Source organism: Capricornis sumatraensis, chromosome 5 (assembly GCF_032405125.1).
Source record: "Capricornis sumatraensis isolate serow.1 chromosome 5, serow.2, whole genome shotgun sequence".
NCBI lineage: Eukaryota > Metazoa > Chordata > Mammalia > Artiodactyla > Bovidae > Capricornis > Capricornis sumatraensis.
In genome coordinates this window covers 13,382,062-13,400,191 of record NC_091073.1, presented here as the reverse complement: position 1 = coordinate 13,400,191, position 18,130 = coordinate 13,382,062, and the positions used below count along the sequence as shown (strand labels likewise).

General features: G+C 42.6%; 1 protein-coding gene across 1 annotated transcript in view; it reads right to left on the bottom strand.

The window, feature by feature from the left end:
- Positions 1-1,392: 1,392 nt before the first annotated feature.
- The window catches only part of CDK14 (cyclin dependent kinase 14), a 666,485-nt gene continuing 649,747 nt past the window's right edge, over positions 1,393-18,130 (bottom strand). The window contains exon 15 of the mRNA XM_068972760.1: positions 1,393-1,503. The gene's annotated coding sequence lies outside the window, so the exon portion shown is untranslated. The remainder of the gene's footprint in view (positions 1,504-18,130) is intronic.

Below are 18,130 nucleotides of genomic sequence, written 5' to 3'. Positions count from 1 at the left end.
CCTGACGCTCAGGGAAAAGTCTTTGTCAAGCTGGCTGGTAATTCCTATTCTTGACCCTAGAAAGTGCGACTCTCCTCTCTAACAGGAAAGGTAAATCAAGGTACACGCCGGGATTTCCATGGGAACTGGTGTCCTGAGGAGCTAGGTTTCATGCTCTAGATGAAGCTTCCTAACTTCCCCATTAGCCTCAGTGTTATTTGGCATCTGCAGCGGGGGCTGCCCCACCAGGAACAGACCTGTGCCAGGCAGCACTCCCCCGGATCAAAGTCCGCATGCCCAGCCCACATCTCGCTCCATGTCACATATTCGCCTTCATCCTCCAGGGTCTCTCAACTTCTTAAACAAGGGAAGCCGGGCCTTTCTATTTTTCCCCCCTTTCCATCTTTAAAGCAAGACTCCTGCCTTGTCTCTAACACCTGCATCTGTGCAGTTATTCCCGGAGACTGTTTACAGTTAGGGTACCCAATGATGCCTTCCAATCAGCTTGGAATGTTTAAAAAAGAAAATGTGGTTCAAAGGTGCTTTGGTGTAAACGGGAAAATTTCACACTCTGGATAACTTGGTAATCTGCTTTTTCAATGTTGACTAGTAAAGACCGTATTTGGGGCTCATCCAGAGGATATAAGTCTTTTGCACCCACGATTTAAACGTTCTGTTCCTCACTTTTCACCATTTAGAAAATACAAAGCATAACAAAGTGGATGGAAAAAATAAGATGTTGACAAGACCCAGAAAACATGTAAAAAGTTACCTCAATTTCCAGAGGTTCAAAAGGAAGCGATTTATCCCTGTCTTTGTTCTTAATGTTTCATATTTGTTTCTTCACTTCCAGCCTGCTCGGAGAACAGTCATGCTATGTGGCTTGAAAATGCTAAGCAGATTCCGATATCTTATATAAATGTGCAGTTGTTTCCGAGGAAAAAAAAAAAAAAGCACATTTGCAAACGTTCTCAAAAGGGAAGAGACAAGTGGTGCTCCACCGCCAGAGACCAAGTTGTCAAGTCAGTCAGAGAACGTGGGTTTGCTTCAGCTACAATTTTCCTTCCTGGTGGCTGCAAAATGTGCACTGCTCTCAAAGAAAACACACATTGTTTTATGCCACTATGTGGCTTTCAAGTACAGACATTACTGAAGAAGTGTGAACACCGAGTGTGTTGTCTTAATGTATTTAAGACATGGCTGGTGAAAGCATAAAAACCTTTATAGAGACGCTGTGGTGCAGAGGGAAATCAAACAAAATCAAACGCAAAAGACTGAAAAGAATACATGCCATGTATCAGTAAGCAAACTTAATCTTCACACAGTTCTTGGAAATCACAAGGTATCCAAATGCGTGCAAGGTTTTAAATAAATTGCGGAGAAAACAGGGTCTTGTCAGCTTCAATTTTCTTCTAAGTGAAATCCACCCCAGGGAGCGAAAGGAAACTGATCCATGAATCCCTTCGTATTATTGGCCACTTCATTAATTTTTTTTTTTCTCCCCAGAACGATGACAACTTAATCCTGGAAGGAGGAAAACAGAAAACCGTTACATGTTAAAAAACAAAACAAGCAAATCTTACATCATTCTTTTTCCAAAATTACACAAGACATCGAAAGTGCTCAGGCCAAAGTGAGCCTGTCCATTTTTTTTCCACAGCTACCTCGAGCATTCTCTTTAGCCAAGACAGTTCTTAAAATACAATAAACACATGTTCTGATTGCATTTTCTTCCATTAAAATAATTCAACTCCATGAATTTAAATGGTCTAACCTCCTCTTGGATTATTTAGAGAAAAAGAAATTCAGCAAATCTCCTTCCCCAAGTCATTAGCACTAATACTGGTCTTAATTAAGTGCCTGTGGCATCATACAGATCATTAAAAGGACAGATCGTATTCATTTTTTGGACATGAAATAGAAAAACGGATCACATTTTTTTTTTTTTAAAATCCAGTTGCATATACGTCCACAGTGCTGACTATCAGACCTAGTTTCAACAGAATGAAAATTGGCCAGCATGACCTGAATTGCCAGGCTCTTCCCACCATCCTGCATACAGCTGTGGGTTTCCAGTGATGCCTGCTTAAATTCGGTAACTGCTTCCGAATGGAATGTGAACCATTCCAGAAGAAAGGAGGAATGTTCACTCCACTTCTCTCTCTGTTTCTTTTTGGCCCTTCAGCATTGAGTTTCTAAGACAGGAAAAGAATGTCTTGCTAGGAAGGGTGAAAAGAAATGCTGCCAAGGCAAGGCACACAGCCGAGAGATTCTATCCATCAGCTCCATGGAGGCCCAGGACCAACTCATTATCTCAGCAGAGAAGCTGGAGGTCACCTGTCCCCTTCCACAGTGCCACACGGTCCCCCTCCTGGGCAGACAGGACCCCATGGCCCCTGTCGAGACCTCATAGTGCAGTTGCCTTACCGCTGCCCTTGGAGGCTGTGCTGCCAAGCATGTCATCCTGAATGGCACGGCCTTGACCATCTGACAGTGAAGAACCATTAGAATAGTACCCTTTCCACCCTCTACTCATCCGCCTCCCCCCACCTACTATGAGGATTTTTAAAAGGTTAACTTTCCACCTTGTTTTAAAAGTTGACATGAAATTCACATAACACAAAATTAACCATCTTACAAGTATGCAATCCCTGAGTTGGGAAGATCCTGTGGAGAAGGAAATGGCAACCCACTCCAGTATTCTTGCCTAGAAAATCCCATGGACAGAGGAGCCTGGCAGGCTACGGTCCATGAGGTTGCAAAGAGTCACACATGACTCAGCAACTGAGCATGCACGCAGAGCGTATGATTAACTGGCCCTTAGTGCCTTCACAGTGTTGCGCAACCGGCACCTCTATTTAATTCCAAAACACTTCTGTCACCCCCAAAGGATAGCTTATATTCTTTACTTATATTTCTTGTATCCTTTACTCCCATCCTTCCCTTGCCCCAGCCTCTGGCAGCAATGAATGCACATCCTGTCTCTACATGTTTATCTATTCTGGAAATTTCATGTAAATGGAATCATACAATATGCAATGTCTGGTTTCTTTCACTTAACATAACGTTCCTAACGCTCACCCATGTTGTAGCTTGTGCCAGTACCTCATTCTTTTTTATGGCCGAATAATATTCCCTTATATGAATACAAGACATTATGTTTATCGATTCATGGATTGATGTATGTTTGGGTTAGTTTCACCTTTTGGCTATTGTGAATAGTGCTGCTATGAACATGCATGTACAAATATTTGACTCCCTGTTTTCAATTCTTTTGGGTAACAGTTAGAAGTGGAATTGCTGGGCCATATAGTAATTCTGTTTAGCTTTTTGAGGAACTGGCAAATCATTTTCCACAGTGGCTGCAACATTTTATAATCCCACCAGAAATATACAAAGGTTCTAATTTCTCCACATCCTTGCTAACATTTGGTATTTTCTGTTTTTTTTTTTTTTTTTGTGTGTGTGTGTTTGCTTTTTCTTAATTATAGAAAAACTAGTAGATGTATCTGGTATCTCATTGTGATTTTGATTTGCATTCCCCTTATGATTGGTGATGTTTAACACCTTTTCATGTGCTTGTTGACCATCTGAATATTTCATCTGAAGAAATATATATTTCTTCTTTGAATGAAATATTCAAGTCCTTCACCCATTTTTAAACTGGGTTGTTAGTTGTTGAGTTATAGGTGTTTTTTAAAATATATATATTTTGGATAGTAATCTCTTGATTTGCAAATATATACTCCCATTCTGTGGGATGCCTTTTCATTGTATTAGTGCCCTTTGAGGTACAAACATTTTAATTTTGATGATGTCCATCTTACCCATTTTTTTTTTCTTTTGTTGCTTGTGGTTTTTTAGTGTGTTAGTGGCTCAGTTGTGTCAAACTCTTTGTGATCACAGGGACTGTAGCCTGCCAGGCTCTTCTATTTGTGGAATTCTATCCAGGCAAGAATACTAGAGTGGGTTGCCATTCCCTTCTCCAGGGGATCTTCCTGACCCAGGGATTGAACCCAGGTCTCCTCACTGCCGCCAGATTCTTTACCACCTGAGAGGCCCATGTCATATCTAAAAATCCATTGTCAAATCTAAGGTCATGAAGATTCACCCCTATTGTTTTCTTCTGAGATGCCAGTTCTTCCAGGAGGCCTGTCCACCCTGGCCAAACAGGAGTCGGGGTTTGCTGACATCTGCTTGCCAAGACCCAGGTGGCAGGTGGGTTCTTTACCACTCCAGCCACCTGGGAAGCCTGAGGTGAAGCAGTCATTACCTGGCTCTCCTCCACTCCACCACCTTTACTGGCAGAAGGCAGACCCCAAGGTCAGGCCCCCAAGCTGACCTTCTGAGCTAGAGACTTCATGCAGTGCTCCTGAGGTGTGGGGGCACTGACTGTGGGGGAGCGCCTAGGGTAGCAGGTGGCGTCGCTGTGCTCCTGAGTAGGCTTGGTTTTGTTGGCCATCCTCTCCCTAGAGCATAGCCCAGATCCAGCGCAGGTCCTCAGCCAACAGCTGCGGTTTGAACAGGAAGGAGAAAGGCAGACTTGGAGACCCTGGGAGTGGAATATGTTCTCAGATGTTAAGCTCCCCCTGGCATGGTGATGGGGGGCAGCTGCTGCGGCTCTGCTGTTGATGAAAGACCGAAGGGCTGGGAACAGAGCAGGCCATCTCCAGATACCCCGAAGGCTGAGAAGCCTGGGTCCAATTAACACCTGCCTATAGGCTGGACATTTCTTTTTTTAACTCCATGACATTCTATTTGAAAGAAAGACATGATTTGATTTTCAGTATATTTGACTTCGGGCTTCCCAGGTGGCTGGAGTGGTAAAGAACCCACCTGCCAATGCAGGAGGCGTAAGAGATGTGAGTTCGATCCCTGGGTCAGGAAAATCCCCCAGAGGAGGGCATGGTAACCCACTCCAGTGTTCTTGCCTGGGAAATCCCATGGATAGAGGAGCCTGGCAGACTACAATCCATGGGGTTTCTAAAGAGTCGGACATGACTGAAGCGACCTAGTATGCACACATATTTGATTTCATGTAACCATAAACTGTCCACAGCATGTAACTGTCCTATTGGGCTGATTTGAGACACACATTGATTGTGTGTGTCCTTGCCTTTGCCCTGATTCTTTGCCCGTAACCTCTAGGAGAACCCTATGGACCTAACCCAGGGCATAAGCAGAGTTGGGGAATGAAGGATAAACATAATAATCGTAACTGGATAGTAAGTGGTGAAAACAGTGATGATGAGTCTATTACTTAGTCTATTACTTAGGTTGAGGCTCAGACATTCAATGGAAGGAGCCAATAATATGAAAAGAAGGGAGGTGCCCATGAGAGCTAGACTCTTTCCCATCTCTGTGAGAAGCTGAGCCCAAATTGTGCCTGCTTCGCTGCCTGACTCTGGTCACTGGCAGCTCAGGATGGCCATTCTTCATCCTTGGGCAGCATCAGCATCCATTTCAGATTTCAAAGACTGCATATGACGTAGAAAAATTCCCTAAAGTCTAAATGTAATCATGCATTTGACAGGTGGGGACAGAGAGGTGAAGGAGAGATGGCACACCACATTCATAGGGAAGCAAGGTACAATAGCAAAATCCTGCCCTTACATTTATGCGAGAGATTATTAAAATGCACTGCACACACAATAAAAATGAAACTGAACATCAATTATAGGCTCGACTACGTGCACATCAACTCTGAGGTCTAGAAACCAGAAGATTAACAGATGCCATTGGTATCCTGCTTTCTGTTTTCACAACGTTCTTTTTGTAGAAACAAATGTTTTAAAGCGGAAATTGCATTTTATTGATAAATCCTTATTCAGAAATATCTACATAGAACTTCTTGGCTATAAATATTAATTAATTGGATCGCTGGTACCCATAATGCAACTTCGCTCTGACCCATGTGCCCTATGAACTAGATATTTTTTGGATTCAATTTTCTTAAAACCAACTGTCAGCGTCATGTGATGGAAGAGATGAAAAATGAAAATGAGCAGCCCCGCTGTGCAGGTGGGTGACCTGTGGGAGAGAGTCTGCCTGGTAGGGTTTTTACACGAACCATCAGACACAGACCAATTGATTAGATCATCTCATACCCGCCACCAACTAGGCTCAAGAGACTAATTAGAGAGAGTACTGCCTGCGCAGGCACCCCATTGACACCTAATTTGCTCAGCCAAAGCCTTTGGGGAAAATGTATTATCTCTGCAGCCGCACTTCATGCATTTCTGATTCGAGGCATAAGCAAGGAGCGCTTCATCACTCTTTTGAGCAAACTGAATGTAGAAACCCTTAAGTGCTCAATGCAAGCAAACAGACCCAAATGAAAAACGGGCCAGGCTCTTTCTAATTCCCTCCGTGCTCCCTGTTAAATCTCTATGTGTACACACACACACACACACACACACACACACACACACACACACACGTGTGCGCATGCAGTTTACATGCTGGCGGGACAACAGAGCCCAAGGAGCCCAGCTCAGGGTGCCTGCATCAGATGGTCTTTCACTGGCCTCTTTACCCGCTCGAAGGTTCTGTGTTTGTTTTATTTTCTATTTTTTTTTTAACCCTGCTGCACTGCCCCTCCACAAAGTATTCCTTTTTTCTACAGGAAGGCTCTGCCCTTTTTTTCCCCCCACTCTCTCTCTCTAAGCCTCACTGGAGAGAAGTGATTATTTTTCCTCCAAATTAAAACAACTGTAGGTTTTCCTTTCATCCCCTAAATTGTGAAGGGGATATTCACCAGGATGTATGTGAAGCTGCAGGGTAATCCACTCATTTCTATTTGAGGGAATTCTTTGTAAAGATGCCTAACAGAAAGGGAAGAAATTTGATAGGAAACTGCCTTGTGGTAGCAAGGACAGTACAGAATTATAAAATAGTTAGTTTCCCTTCAAGAAAACCAGTGTGCACTATTCGACCATCTTTATCTTTTATCTATTTCTAATCTAGAACAAAACTAATTCCATTATTTCCTTCACTTCAAATGTAGTACCCAAAAGACGAGCATGTAAGGAGGAATTTAAAGATAGGTGTATAATTAATCACATGCTTACAAAAAGGAAATAAAAATGAAAAGTTCAGGCAATATGGGAAAAACAGAGTATCTCTGTCCCAAATCTAGTGGCTAGAGGGAATGAATTTCCATAATGCTGGAATAAAAAAAAAAAAAAAAAAGAAACAGAACCTGCTATGGTGTGTTCTGCTGCTGCTGCTGCTGCTGATAAGTCGCTTCAGTCGTGTCCCACTCTGTGTGACCCCAGAGACGGCAGCCCACCAGGCTTCCCCGTCCCTGGGATTCTCTAGGCAAGAACACTGGAGTGGGTTGCCATTTCCTTCTCCAATGCATGAAAGTGAAAGTGAAGTCGCTCAGTCATGTCCAACTCTTTTTGACCCCATGGACTGCGTGGACTTAATGATTTTATGCCTTTCCACTCATATATTGGATGAATTATTTTACCCATGTGTTCCAGTAGATTACAATTCTGTTTTGTGCAAAGTCACTTCAGTAGTGTCCAACTCTTTGTGACCCCGTGGACTGTAGCCTGCCAGGCTCCTCTGTCCATGGGATTCTCTAGGCAAGAATACTGGAGTGGGTTGCCATTTCTTCCTCCAGGGGATTTTCCTGACCCAGGGATCGAACCCATGTCTCCTGTGTCTCCTGCCCTGTAGGTGAATTCTTTAACTGCTGAGCCACCAGGGAAGCTCCCTTATAATTTTCACATTTATCTTATTCTTAAGAATTTGATGAACATTTGGGGGGATCAGTTTAGCTGTCTACTTTTGAAACCAGCATTTACAGTTGGCCTAAACTGGGCCTTCCAGCAGTCAGAGGGCTCCAGAGGTCACTGGAGTGATTATCTTTCTGAAGGCATATGAGAGTCATTGTAGGGGAGATGTTTGCAAATAGTTAAAAAATCAGGGCCTCAACAAGCACATACAGAATTTTTTCTGACTTAATGAAAAAAAAAAAAAAAAAGACCAGAAAGCTTTTCTTCCCCAAGTGCCATATTAATAAGATTCACATGAAAAATACCCAGGGAAAAAAGAAAAACAAACCAAAAACCCACCAGGCTGTGCCATTTTGTATTTGATTTTGCTTAAAATACTAAACTGAAACAATCAAATTAATCTTTTGTACCTAATTAATCCTCCAGCAGAGTTTGCTACTGTAGAAAATTAGGTCCACACAAATAAGGTTGCTAAACCCCAAGCACCAAGGCAACTATGAACCTCTCTGAAGTAAAAATATCATGTATATATACAAATATACACATAGGTGACACATGGGCTCAGCTGTATTTATGCAACATACACACTCAAAAATTTTACCCTGTAGATTTTATAGGAATGTTGGACTCAAAATGATATATTTTAAACTTCACACAGAATTCCAAAGATCTAAGGACAGCTTAATTTGTTCTTTTTTTTTTTTTTTTTTTTTGGTGACTTGGCTAGAAATATAGGTTTTCTTTGAGACTATCTGATATCAGTGATTTCCAGTGACCCTGACATTGCACTGAAGCTGCTTGGGGCGGGGGCAGGTCGGGGGGAGAAATGCTATGAGACAGAAGAGAAGAAAATGAGTCAGACCCACTTCTGTAACTTGTTTCTGATTTGTGACCATCCCTGCAGTACTCCCCAGAAGAGAACGCGTCTTTGAGACTAACAAGAGAATATTAATTAAAACGAATGTAGAGATAGCTGGGCTTTGTTTTAAGCTTAACAGAAGGTCCATCACTCAAAATAGCCCAAATCCTTTAAGTTGAAAGCTGTTTGGTAACATCCATATGGATGCACAATGCACTAATTGCAGCGACTTTGCACATTTTAAGCTTCTTGCCAAAGTGGTGATTTTAATTAAAAATTTTTAGGCAAAGCTTTAAGTCTAACATTTCAAAACAAAGCATCTCTTGTACAGGGAGACTGACTTAACATATCATTTTAATAATCATCATTATCAACAAACATTTATTGAAATCCTCATTAAAGACCAGGCATTATATGATATGTAATTAGCCGAGATTGAAAAGAATCTCCAGTTTAATGGTGTGACTGCTTATTAAATCAGATTTATGTAAATGTGAAACACTACTCGTGTTTTTGACACATGTGGATTAAAGAACAGCAATCCTGGGAGTACGTCCTATCTCAGTAAAGGCAAAACGTGTGCAGGGGAAGTGCTGAGGTCTTCAAGAGTCACCAAGGCATATTTTAATCTTTTAAAGATTTATATATATATATATTCAATCACATATAATCATAAATATATAAAAATCACATATATAATCATATACACACATATGCATATATACATGTAATCTAAGGTTGGAAATAGCTCATAGAAATACTTTTAATGACAAAGTTAAGAATAAGAAAAGAAAGCCTTCACTAAGTGGTTTATTCTTTTTTTTAAGATTTTTTTTTTGGTGTGAATGATTTTTTTTAAAGTCTTTACCTTTAATTCTGCTTAGAATATTGCAATTTGTTTAATTTTGTTACAATATTAATTTTATAATGATTCATTACAAATATTATAATTGTAAAATTTAACTTTGTTAAAATATTGCTTCTGTCTTATGTTTTGGTTTTGGGGACATAAGGCATGTGGGATATTAGTTCCCTGACCAGGGATCGAACCTGTACCCCCTGCATTGGAAGGGGAGGTCTCAAACACTGGACCACCAGACAAGTCCCACTGGGGCTTATTCTTTTCAAGGATTTCATATGTGAAGCTTTATTTGTTCAGCATACCTTTATAATTGACTGGTTCCAAGTGGGTATAAGTTAATTAAACAGAATTCTGACCCCTTCACCTTCCTTATATATTACAGTCCTACTAAACTATATTTAAATAAACCAAAGTCATGTAACCCAGCAGTGTGTGCATTTTTTACAACTTAAAACACACACACACAAATCTCATAAAACCACTTCTAAGTATTTAGCAGTCAGAGAAACACGAGGGTTCATGTCTGACTTTAATTAAAAGATCTGAAAGGAGATGTGACTTCATTTTGGGTGGATTTTTTTTTCTTTCAAATTAAAAGCTGTCTAGTTATTACTGTCCAAAGTGTTGAAGCACAAGAAAATTTCATGCTAAGGTGTTTTTTCGAATTCAATATATATGATCACCTACAATTTGAATCTGTCTCATGAAGCATCTTATTCAGCAGAAATCTGCAAAGCTCAAGTGTATTTCTAGATCACATTTGATTGGTAAATAGAGAACAGTGTCAGCATAAACCAGAAGTCGTGTTGGTTCATGCGAGTGAGTTCCTGCCAGTCTTACAGTTTTGAGCCACTAAGTCACAGCAGCCGTTGTGCAAGAGATGTAAACACAGTTGCGTGCAAGCTGAAAGGGTCTAGTGCTGTACATGCTGTCTGCTTGCCTCTCGGCTTGCTTTGGCCACCCTTGGTATTGTTTATCGTATAGTTCTCCTGGGTCTCTGCACATTTTGCCCTTTTGATCCAAATTTGGAAGCCTCAATCCTTCCACCAAACCTCTTTCACCTGTAAACTATGCTAGTATTTTGAGTAGTTTTTTTCATAGCTCTTGTGAGTGCTATGTGCTATAGACTGAATATCTGTATCCCCCCTCAAATTCATAGGTTGAAACCTAAGCCCCCGTGTGATGGTATTTCACGTGGAGTCCATGTGAATGGGATGAGTGCCCTTATATAGAGATTCTGGGCTTCCCTGGTGGCTCAGAGGTAAAGAATTTGCCTGCCAAAGCAGGAGATGCAAGAGATGTGGGTTTGATCCCTGGCTCAGAAGATTCCCTGGAGGAGGAAATGACAACCTGCTTCAGGAAATACTGGACTATACTGGCTATGGGCCACAGGCCATGGGGTCGCAAAGAGTTGTACATGACTTAGCGATTTAGCGACTAAACAACCGAGAGATCCCAGAGAGCTGTGTCGTCCCTTCTGACAAGCTGAGGACTCAGCAAGGAGAGAGAGGAGGGTCCTCACTAGACGCTAGATCTGCGGGTGCCTAGACTTTGGACTTCCAAGCCTCAAAGACTGTGAAAAAGAGATTTCTATTGTTTAGAAATCACTGTGTCTATGGCATTCTGTTATAGAAGCTCAAACATACTAAAACACTATGCTAAATACATTCTGAGTGTTTTGTACCTTACTCTCTTTCTTCCCAAAAACTGCACAATTTTTACTGTGGCAGTCTGCTAAACACAGTTAGGAACACATACATCATATCATAAGAGAAATGTCTATTCTTGTGGGGCACAATCTGATACTGTCACAAGGTAACACACTGTGGACGTGACCACAACACATCATTTCCACCAGGAAATGTCTGCTGACAGCGAGGACGGTCCAACAAGGTCATGTGAAGGACTCGGACACTGGACACCCAGCTGAGCTCCCCACCAACTCTTTCCCGTGTTCACCATATGAACAGTGCTACTGAACAACAAACCACCGAGGGCCGACTGATGGAAGTTCCCAATCTCCACGTGCAGAGTCATCTGATATATGTGTGTGCGTCTGCTCACTCAGTTGTGTCCACTCTTTGTGATTCCACGGACTATAGCCCACCAGGCTCCTCTGTCCATGGGATTTTCCAAGCGAGAATACTGGAGTGGGTTGCTATTTCCTCCTCCAGGGGAATCTTCCCAACCCAGGGATCAAAACTATCTCCTGTGTCTCCTGCATTGGCAGGTGGATTCTTTACCATTGAGCCACCTGGGAAGTATCATCTGATATGTATGCCCCCCCAAATCATAATATGCTATTTTAAAGGATTTTGAGACTGGTTATCCCATCATAGCAAGCTACTGTATTTCTCTCCTACCTAAGACAAGTTCTGAGAATATGTAATAGATTTGGGACACGTATGTCATTTTGAGAAATAAATAGCAACTTTTTGTGCACATGTTGCATTTCTGTGTATCTTCTCACTTAAAGAATGTGCCTGAAAAACAGTACCATAACCCTAGGAGGAGAACAGATTTTATAAACTGGGCTTTCAAAAAAGTTCTGATCCTTTTAGTCACTGGTTCAGTGTCTCCTGACATACCAGCCGCAGGAGGAGCATTCCTAGTCTAAGGACCCAGAGCTTTAGGAAGCACAGCCTTTACAGAAACTGGGATGGCCAATGTCCCACTCTGTCAGGACTGAGGGGGTTTTCAGGATTCGGGACTTCCAATTTCAAATCTGGGGTAAACCAGAGGGAGTTGGTCACCCTGAAAGGAACAACAGGATTGATATGTTGTTATTTCCAAGTTGATTATAAAAACAGAGCCAGCCAGCTTTGCACTTTACTGCAGGACTAAAATATGCTGATGTTCCAATCCCAAATTGTGAGTCACAAGAGTAAGACAAAGGTTCCACATCAAGAATGGCAAAGGATTTGTTGAAAAGAAGGTGGGAACTGAACCTACAGCCTTCTCTCCGCTCAGCCCCTCAAAGGATTTGTCATATATCTCTCTGAGTCCTTATTTCAGGCTTTCCTCTGTGTTTTATTGACGCCACAGCAGATCACATTGTGTGCTAATGAGGTTGCTGAATTCAAGACCATTAACTTGCTCCTCACCGCAGTTCTCAGCTGCACTTCCAATAAATCCGTCTGTTTAAATTCACAGATACTGATGTGGTGCTGTGTGGAGGAGACGGCTAACTCTCAAGTAACAAGAAGTGCAAACATTCCCTGAATCTTTGTGGCAAATGACACCACACTCACTGACCAGTGGCTGAACCAAACCATCGGCTGGCTTGCCTACTTCAATTCAGGAAACACTTACTGAGCATCTATTTTTAAGGTAGTCCAGTGTTTCGTGGGGAAAGAGACTGTGACAAAGACTATTAACGTGAGGTCCCAGGGCTGTTCTGAAGCTGGCATGAACTGGTTTGTGAGAGAGCCTGACGTTAACATTTTCAAGAATTTTGCAAGCTGTTGTTAAACACAGCCACCCTTGAAACTGGCAATGGAAGGAGGTGTATCTACACCATGGGATACGGACAACTGACCAATCAGGGCTCTTCTGCTCTTTCTGGGGAGAGGGCTGTTAAACATTACCAGCACCTCCCTGCTGCCCTAGACCATTGCTAGGACAACAACGACCTCTCAGTCAGTGGAAAGTGACAGTGTTATCCCAGAGGGACCGAGGCAGTGAGGAAGAAGTGGGCTTTGAGAGATGAATAAAAGTTTAGGGCTTCCCTAGTGGCTCAGTGATAAAGAATCCACCTGCCAACGCAGGAGATAGGGGTTTGATCCCTGATCCGGAAAGATTTCGCATGCCACGATGCAACTAAGCCCGTGGACCACAGCCACTGAGCTGGGCTCTAGAGCCCGGGGAACTGCAGCCACAGAAGTTCACACGCCCTAGAACCAGTGGCCTGCAACAAGAGAATCTAGAAAGATGGTACTGACGAGCCTGCGTGCAGGGCGGCAAAGGAGACACAGACGTAAAGAACAGACTCTTGGACTCAGTGGAAAAGGAGAGGGTGGGATGATTTGAGAGAAGAGCGGTGAAACATACACATTACCATGCGTAAAACAGCCAGTGGGAGTTTGATGTATGACGCAGGGCACCGGAAGTGGGTGCTCTGTGCCATTCTGAAGGGATGGGCTGGGGAGGGAGGCGGGAGAGGAGTTCAGGACGGAGGGGACACATGTATGTCTATGATTGATTCATGCTGATGTACGGCAAAACCATCCTCATATCGTAAAGTAATTATGCTCCAATTAGAATAAATAAATATACAAAGGAGAGTGGCCCCTGCTTACCACAGCTAGAGAAAAACTCGCAGAGCAATGAAGACCCAGCACAGCCGAAAGCAAATACATAAAATTAGTCTCAAAAAATTGCAAAAAAGGTTAACGTGTAGAAAGGAGGAAGGAAGGCAGTCTCCAACAGCCTAGCGCGCTCTGGGATGCAACGAGCGGCCTATGGGGCAGGCATGTATTTGGATGTCAGGAAACAGATGCGGGGAAGTGGGCAGGGTAGGTGAGGGTGGGAAGGAGGGTCTAACATGTCCTGCTGAGCACTGTGGGCTTTATTTTTTATGCAGGGAGGAGGTCTTGGAGGCTTTTTACCAGGGGAGTCGCCACGCCCGTCTGCAACCCAAGGGCAGTTGTGTGCTACCCACACGTGAGCTGTCTCTGTGAAGCTGATGGGTAAACAGCTGCCTTTTTCAGGACGACATCAAATCAGATAATGCAGTAGGCTCACAAAGCTCTGGTATTTGTAGTACTTGGTGTGGAAAGGTCTCATTCTGCCCATGAGAAACATCCAGAGAAGCCTGGACTCTGGGTAACACAGAAACGAAGTCTCTTCACAAGCACTGCATTTTTGAAACGTAGCCCATGGGGATAATTTGGACATTTTCAGGTACCAGAAAGATGCCGTAGGCCCTTGATAAACTGTCTGTTCACTTGAGTGTCTGTATTTGTCTATACATTCAAAAAAGAGGGGAAACAGGCACTAATTCTTAGTTTTACTACTGTGCCGTCCTTTATAAGTCAAACATGATTTACTGTTTTTGATTAGCACACAACCTCAGACAGACTTCCAAACTGTGGTGTTTAGAATTCTGAAACACTGTCAAATCTTTTAAAGAGCAACTGCAATAAATTAGAAAACGTCATCACGGCACGCTTGTCTCAATTCACTGCGGTTACACGTTGTGGACTTGGGAGTTTCAGCTCACTGAAAATGTGAAGCCTGTAATGTCTGGTGAATAAGACATTCGCATCCACACAACTGGCTTCCTCCTGGTATAAAACAATTAAAGTGACAACGGCTCAGTGGTTTGGTGGCAGGCCTGGGGTCAATCTCTCACTTCTACTGGCAACAGAGCTGGAGAACGCAGTGACTAGAGCCAGCACATACCAGGCTCATGGGATTAAGGGACGCTTCATGCCTTTTTAAGGTCCACTTGTGGCTGACCGAAACAAAACACCCACGAAGTTAGGTGAATTGGGCTCTTATTGTGAGAGACAATATAACAGCCCGTTGCCTTGTCCCCCAAACCGGAATCCCACCCACAACGTGGGAGTCGGGAACTGACATCTTCTCTTCCCCACCTGTGAGCGGGAGCACAACCCAGAAAGATCTGATTTCCTTTTCACGCAGATGCTGCAGAACAAACTCGTCCCTTGTCTGCATTATGCTGTTTGTTTTCCAGTCTGTTGGCATTAAAATTGCACTCCAAGCACCTATCACGTCTCATGATGCTCTAAGTCCTTTTCAAAAGATCTGACTTTGAACACTGGGGTCATTTGAAAGGAAGAGAAAAAAAAAATAGATCTAGCGACTTAGTTGCTTATTGTCATGGGGGGAAAAATCACCACAGTTTTATCTGAAACCTAATAATTAACTGGTGGGCTTCCCTGGTGGCTCAGTGGTAAAGAATCTAACTGTCAGTGCAGGAGATGCGGGCTTGTTCCCTGGACGTGGAAGATCCCCTGGAGAAGGGCATGGCTACCCACTCTAGCATTCTTTCCTGGAGAATCCCACGGACCCAGAGGAGCCTGGTGGGCTACCGTTCATGGGGTCCCAAGAGTCAGACATGACTTAGCGGCCAAGCAACAAAGAAAGCAACAATTACCTATAATGACTACTGCATGAAGCACACAAATGTGAAAGCAAAGCCTCCTCATCTGTTCCAATAAGCTCTTCTGGTTTTGCTCCATTTGTCTCATTTGCCCTTAGATGCAGTGGCTTGGCGTGAGCTGTCACCCACGGTGAGCCAGGGCCTGCTATGCTAAAACGGAAAAACCGTTTTGTTTTTTTAATTAGTAACTTCCTGAGTTTTAGTGCTAGAGTTTCTGTGGCTCTCATGATCAATTATTAAGCACGTTGGTCCAAGCAGGATAATAAAACTACTCATGCCTGGATTAACGTGGTAAAATTAAATCTCATCTTGTTTAGGACTCTCTTATTCAGAAAAAATTCTAACAGGTTGATTTTTAGAGACTGACGTATGCCTTGTAAAATGTAAGGAAGAACACGGCAAGTCTTTCAGTCGCTGAGGTGTAGTGTGTGAAGACTGTCAACATACTAGAGATGGGTGATAAAGATAAGATGTATCTGAAGTAGGTAGGCAGAAGGAAATTACTAAGATCAATGGTGTGAAATCAAGCAAAGAAATATTTAGGGAGACTAGAAAATAATTAACGGCAAGAGGAGATTTGTGTTAGAATAAGCTCCAAAATAAAACTATGAAAAGATCTTACCAAATCTAGGGAAAAATAGGCAATAATGGTCACTGTTTGGAGAGCTGTCTTGCTAATACACACTCAGATACATCACAGTAATTCCTCTTGACCAGGAATTCTTTGCACTTGAAATCTGAACATTTGTAGGTTTAATTCTATGTATTAAACAATTACCTCCAAACCGAACCAATCAATATCAAAGTTATAAAATCAATTTCCAGTCTCTCTTTCAACCCTTATTCTGTCTTATGTGTCATATATAGAGTTAACATTTTGCTAAACTTTTCAAGAAAAACAAAAGAATTATACAGTGAACATCTATATACCCACTACAAAGATTCTACAATTAATATCTTGATACATTTGCTTGGTAACATATCTCTACTTCTGTCTATGTTTTTATCCATCACTTAACCATTCTTATTATTTTGATCCATTTCAAAGTAAGTTGCCAATATCAGTACCTTCACCCCTAAATACGCATATCATTAATTAGAGCCCATTATATACTTACGGTTTTAGGTAAATTTTACCTATAGCGAAGAAGAAGAAGCGAAGTCGCCTAGTCGTGTCCGACTCTTTGCGACTCCATGGACTGTAGCCTGCCAGGCTCCTCAGTCCACGAGATTTTCCAGACAAGAATACAGGAGTGGGTTGCCATTTCCTTCTCCAGGGGATCTTCCCAACCCAGAGATCGAACCCAGGTCTCCCACATTTCAGGCAGACTCTTTACTGTCTGAACCACCAGAGACTGTTTTTTACCTATAGTAAAATGCACAGATTTTGAGTACCTTATTTGGTGACGTTTTAGTGGTATTACACAGAAACTGCCACAGTGCTAGGTAATAGAGAAATCAGTTTCAATTCGGAATCTGAGAATATGGTTTTTCTTACTAAAAAAATTTACTTAATTGCATCCCTCTTTTTCTACTCTTACGAACTCCTCAGTGGCAAAACACATAACTACCAACATGAGAATAGGCACAGAACACTTAGACTATGATATTTTTAAACTTTCTGAGTCACTGCCAACCCCGGGAATCTCCAGAAAACTCCATCTATGTATATAACCACATGCAGGTTTTTTTTTCATACAATTTCAGTTGCCTCACAGACATTCCGAATTCCATTCATAGACCCATGTGCTGCAGGTCAAGAACTTCAGGACTGGAAAGTCTGAAAGTGGAGCATAAAATAACAAGGGCACCACTGAGCCACAGTTCTAGAGAGTATGCAGAAGGAATAACTTTCCCTGAAAGTTATGTACTTGAAGGTATAATTCCTTCTGAAAAAGAGGCACAGACTATGGACACGCCTGTTTAGAGTGGGTAGAGGCTGACATGGGTTTCACAGGTGGCACGAATGGTAAGGAATCCACCTGCTAATGAAGGAGACTCAAGAGACGGGGGTTTGACTCCTGGGTTAGGAACATCCCTTGGAGGAAGATCCCTTGGAGGAATGAATGGCAAACCGCTCCAGTATTCTTGGCTGGAGAATCCCATGGACAAAGGAGCCTGGCAGGCTACAGTCTGTGGGATCACAGAGTCAGACATGACTGAGCAACTGAGTGCACGCGCACACACACACACACACACACACACACACACACAGAGGCTTATGTAATTTCCTACACCCTCTCTAGATGATAAAAAGAAAATCAACCAAACAAAAGCAAAATAAAAATCTCACCTAATCCATGCATCATGTTTCAAGAGGGGCGGACCCTAGTCCATGTTATTTGATGAAGGCAACTGCCAACAGGAGAAGCACAAATGGGCGTTGCGGGCCCCTAAGTAGGGATCTAAGGAGGTGATCCTCAGAGGACGAGGGCTTTTCACAGCTTTACCGATGATGCTAACCTCTATCGTCCCTATTAAGGTAAAAACACTATCAGCTGAGATTTTGCAACTGTTCTCAATATGGCCACCCATGCTTTCCCCCTCTGAAAGGGTCA